The following is a 6,000-nucleotide window of genomic DNA, read 5'->3' as shown; positions in this document are numbered from 1 at the left end:
GGACTTTGGTAATGTAAATGCGAAATCTGGGTAAAGCTAAGATCTAAATGAAAGATAAAGGGAATGTATAATAATAAAATTCAAGTGTAAGGATGCTGAAAACTGATACATTTCTGACTACCAGCAATGGTTTTGGAGGAAAAAAAAAATAGGAAGGCATACCTAACATCACAGAGGTCCAAGAAAATCTTACAGGAAGTTTAATCACATGATCTATAGAAAACCTACCTTGGTTTTATAACATGCACTGGTTCATCCCACATTAGGATATTCATTTGGATTGACTAGCTCAATCACCCTACCGGTTACCCTAGCCTTGCTTACAGTCATATTTCTTTGGTCCATGACTTCATCAGAACAAGATAAATAACTGCCAGGGCTAATGACTGCTGCTGATATGGAATCTTTTCTACTGGTGGTAAATCACAGTGAGGCGAATTGATTCTAAGGTATGTTTGAAGCAATCAGATGTGGTTTGAAGCCTCCTCCTTCCCCACTGAGCAGACCCTTCCCATCTCAGAGCCATTGTCTTTTCAGAACAGCAGGGAGCAAACATTGCCATTATTTGACACCGGGAAGCCAGCCCTCATGCATAGTACTGCACCTGGGAGTTCTAAGCCATCAGTGGCCATGAAGTATCCTCCGACAGCTTTCTTACTGGGAATGGCCAAACTGCAACTGGTGAAATTATGTTCTAACTCCCTCTATCACTTCTGTGGTTTTAAAATGCATTTGATCTTTTCTTTTTTTAAAAAAAAAAAAAAAAGGAGGGGAAATTAAGTGGTGTGGCTGTGCACCACTAATTAGCCACTGCATTTCTTCCCAGGAGGGCAGAGCTGAGAGGAGTCTCAGTAAATTAGCACAGTCCTAAAACATTACTTGGCCTTAATCCAATAAACCAAAAAGCAATGTTCAGTCCCTTAGAAATAGTTAACCCTCATTTCTCCAAAATTCTTAAAAATGAGAAGAGGTTGGGACAAATCAAAATTTCTCTTAAATGTTCTAAGATACCACCAGTAGCTACCACCTATTGTTTTTGTTTTGTTTTGGTGAGGTCACATCCGGTTGTGCTCAGGGCTTACTCTTAGCTTTGTACTCAAGGACAAATTCTGGCTCTGTACTCAGAGACCACTTTTGGTGAGGTTCTGGAGCCACATGTGGAGCCAAAGATCAAACCTAGCCAGGTCACATGCAAAGTAAGCATCTTACCAGCTATATGTATTACCTCTCCACTCCCATCCCTCTTTCATTAAAGACATTTCAATGTGAAGTGGCTGAGCACTCCAGGTGTGATCCCTGAGCACAGAACCAAGAGTAAGCCCTGAGCACTGCCAGATGTGAGACAAAAGCAAACAAAAAAAATTAAGGACAAGATTAATGACTCCCAAATGAAAATTCTGATAGTCTCTTGTGCTGTGGAGAATGAAGAATTTCTTAGAGTGTTATTTAAAACACAAAATGAAAGTTACCCTTGAAAACAAATGTGCTGGAGCGATAGCACAGCGGGTAGGGCGTTTGCTTTGCACGCGGCCAACCCAGGTTCAATTCCCAGCATCTCATATGGTTCACCGAGCACCGTCAGGAGTAATTCCTGAGTGCATGAGCTGGGAGTAATCCTTAAGCATTGCCAGGTGTGACCCAAAAAGCAAAAAAATAAAAATGTTTCCATAAAGAATTATGCTAAAATATTCATAGCAGTATTATTTATGATAGCTGGAAACTGGAAATAACCCAGTCATCAATAAGCAAAAAGAAACAAAATTAGGAAATCTACACAATGTACTCAACAATTAAAGAGAGTGGAAAATACATTATCTATGTAGTTATGTAATTAGAACATACAATACGAAAAAAAGAAACTCATTGTACTGAGTGAAATAAGTCAGAGGCAGAATACACACTGTACTTTTCTTAGACTTATATTACATTTTAGAAAATTGCAAATTCATCTAGAGTGACAAAAATAGATTAGTGTCTGCCTGGGGTCAGGAAGAGAACCACAAAGGGGCAGAGAAATCCTTTTGACATTATGTAAATGTTCTGCATCATAATTATAAGCTATAATCTCAATCTCTATGTATATTTATTTATATATTTATATGAACTCACCAGGATTTATATACCCACGCCTCTATACCAGGCCTCTGACCCAAACCCTGTTACCTCCCATCTATCTCTTCTCACTCCACCTCTCAATTTCTTTCCTTCCCTATCCTCCTCATTTCTGTGATCGAGAATCAAAGGTAACCTAGATATCCCACATTTGATACCATGCCTTTCCTCATCCTATTTTTTTTATATACCACAGTTAAGTGAGAGCATCTGGTATTTGTCCTTCTTTGGACTCACTTCACTTAACATGATATCCTTCAGTTTCATCTAAGTTGCAGCAAATAGAATGATTTTATCATTGTTCACAGCAGCATAGTCTTCTGTAATATATATGCACCATACTTTCATTATCCATTCTTCTGTCATTGGGCACATAGGTTGATTTCATATAAATACTGTGCTGAGTACTGTTTAACATGCAGAATATGTTTTAGTTCGATCATGCATATTGGATATGCCAAAAACAGTAGCAATAAGTCTCTCAATGAAAGACGTTACTGGTGCCCGCTCGAACAAATCGATGAGCAACGGGATGACAGTGACAGTAACAGTGATAGTGAAGCCCCATTTGTTTATTTTTTGCTTCTGTTCCCTTAGAACAGTGGTTCTGAATAAAAGCAAGAGTCACTTCTGCAAGGGCAAAAGAACCAAGCAGCAGCTCTGGCCAGCACCCTCTCCTTTGACCACTGTATTAGCACAGCAACTGTGATGCCTCCCCGAAGCACAGAAAAGGAATCCTGAGTGCCTCCAACAGCTGAACCTGGCAACAAAGTGGAGCTGTAAAAGGCCACAGTTCAGCAACTCTTTTGACATGCGATAGTTTCCCAAATATTCAGACACTCGGAACTAGAGTGGCAGCCACAATCACCATTTCACTTTGGACTAGTTTCCATGAATCTTTCAAAAGTCCAAAACTCATGTTTGAAAACAGTCACTGTTTCAACTCAATTACAGACTTCTTATTCAGCTCAACAGGGTATCCATATTAGACATTCAAATAAATTAACTTCCGTATTCTAGGTAAAAATAAATAAATAAACCACGTGGCCAGAGAGATAGCACAGTAGGTAAGATGCTTGCCTTGCACACAGCCGACCCGTTCAATCCCTGGCATCCCATATGGTTCTTCAAGCACCTCCAGATGCAGTTCTTGAGGGCAGGACCAGGAGTAACCCGTGAACATCAACAGGTATGGCACAAAAAGTAAAAAAAAAAAAAAAATAGACCGAAAGAAAGTCCAATGTAGAAGTGTCCTGAAACTTCCCTCCAATAAGTTGAAGAGAAATATGGTTTTTAAACTGCCTTTAAAAGAGAATCGCCTAGGGGCTGGAGAGGTAGCACAGGTTCCATGGCTATTGTGTGGTACGTGGCCTTTGGAGTTTGATCCCGGTACAGTTTATGTGCCTGAGCACAGCCAGGAATGATCCCTGAGCACAGAGCCAGGAAGCCCTGAGTAACAAGTGACCCCAAAACCAAAAATAAAAGTGAACAGCCTATTTTTAGGGCAGAAATAATGAGAGCTGACTTTTGCATCTTCGTAGTCTTGAAAAAAATTGAATTCGTTACTCAACTATTTATAAACTGAGATAAAACTTCTAGATTTTTGCCCCTAAACTATCCAGAGTTCTGTTCTCCTAAGAGGAAAATCTTGTACGTGCTTTATTTCTTAAGCAGCACCAGGATATTGTAGATGATATACGGCAGCTTGAAAAGAGTAAGATGCTTTGTATTAGGGAGCATCTTTCTGCAGAATGTACTGTCATCTGTGGCTTGTTCTCTAATCATCCTGTTTGTCTTAGTGATAACTGTCTCCTTCACTGCTTTCAAATGTAAAACCAACATGACAGAAATAACAATGGATTTGAAACAGTCTATTGGATGCGGATGCAGGAGCCCATTTTAAAAGTTTAGCAATTTATCCTGTGAGTTTAAATAAAAATTATTTCAACACTGACGTAGCTTCTTCTTGCAAGATGAGGATCACTGTTCTATACTATCAAATGATTAGTAAAATGAGTGTTAAAAATCATTAATTTTCTGTGAGGGATAAAGGTGAAGAGATTGAATTACATACACCACCAGCATCAAAATATGAAAAGTGATAGGTAATGAATTTGAATACGATACATTCCTCCAGCTTTACAGATAATTGTAGAAGAAGGAAAGGTTTAATTAGAAATCCAACAAATATCCACCTAAATATACGAACATATCAGTATATCAGAGAGAAATAATATAAAAGAATGTCAAATAAAAATTATTTGACAGGGACATAAAAATTATGCTTTAAAAATATTGGAATATTTGACTATTCATCTTCTCCTGAAATAGGCCTAGTATAATAATGTTCATCAGAGCTTTTCATACAAAAATAATTAATGGTGCATTATAATGAGAATAAAACCTGAAATAATACCCTTTAAACAAAGGCTCTTTTTTTTCTTTAAGTTGCCTTTTATAAAAAGCAAATTATATTTTTCATTAAGAATTCTAAGATCTTTAACAATTTAGAGGCCAACCTAAGAATTTATACAGCATCAGCAGCTCTTTAGTACAAACATAAAAGTAAACAAAAAATCTAATAGCAAAGTGGTACAAATTTAAGTGGAAAAATATACAATCAAACAAATAAAAAAAGTCTCAAAATATTAATTTATAGTATGCAAAGACTGGCAAAGCATGTGTTTAGCTGGCTGGCGGTTAACCTGAATGATGATCATGTCTTTTGCTTCCTGCAAAAACCAAGGAAGCAGCTAAGTTCCACAGTTTCTTCCAGTTCTCGAAAGAATTGAAAAATGCCAAGCACACAGAAATGTATTATCATCAAGTTATAACTTGGGACCTTGGGTTGCTGGACTTTCCCGCACCAGATACAGGCCAGAGATGGCCAGTGTGGGACAGATCCCTTCCTGCTCAGTGAATTATGGCTTCTGTTGTATGTGTTCATTGTCATGAATTTACCAGCAGATTCAATCTTACGAGAGCTAGCTGCTACCTTTACGTGGACCGGCTTCACATTATGACTCAAGCCAAGTGTATAGAATTACAATATAGTTTTATTGGAGGAGTTCATGTGACAGCTATACAAGCATAAAATTTGATTAGCAATAAAGGGTGGAGGGAGAAATGTGAGCTAGTTTAAATAGAATCTTTGGGAGACGGGCTAGCTGGCACTGAGATTCCAGCAGTGGTCCAGAGAAGTTCCTGTGTGGCTGGTCATTCACAGGTAAACATGAGCCTGGTCTTGAGGGAGGTTCTCAGCAGTCCTTGCTGGAGAAGGCATTAGGACGGACCGTGGGTATGGAGTCCAGAAGATGTCTCAAACTGAGCCTTCGGCCGTGGTCAAATATGTTTCATATTTTGAAATGTATGTTATCAAAACATCTGTTCATGTTCATTTACATGAGGCTGTCCTAACAACCAGGTCTGTAGCTGTCCTTGCCCTTCTATGTTGGCGTGTGTGGCTGGAACACGCCACTCTCTGGCTGTCCCCGTACTCCCCTCAGTGGGCTACCTTTCCTTCTCAGTGGCCTTTTCCTTTTCATCAGCGGATGCCGTAGCGACAAAAGGCACATGGTTGATCTGTCTGCCAGGATCCTCACAGTATCTGTCCATCTATCGGTGAAGTTCACCCGGGGTGGTGTGGATGATCCCCTCCCAGAGGCTTCTCTCTGCTGTCCAAAGGAGAAGGACGCAGGATCTGAACAAACTGGTTCTGACTCTGTGAGGTCCAGTTTGCTCCGTGAAAGTAAAACGTATCTCTAAACCACAGAATCTGAAAAAGCGAGAAGAGCAAATTTATCCATGTTTGCTGACATCAATCTCACTGGTAAGTCAAAACATTCATAGCTCCAGCCCATGAGTTAGACAAAGGGAAAGGAATGCCAT

The sequence above is a fragment of the Sorex araneus genome, chromosome 2 (assembly GCF_027595985.1).
Source record: "Sorex araneus isolate mSorAra2 chromosome 2, mSorAra2.pri, whole genome shotgun sequence".
NCBI lineage: Eukaryota > Metazoa > Chordata > Mammalia > Eulipotyphla > Soricidae > Sorex > Sorex araneus.
This window is presented reverse-complemented; position numbering follows the sequence as displayed.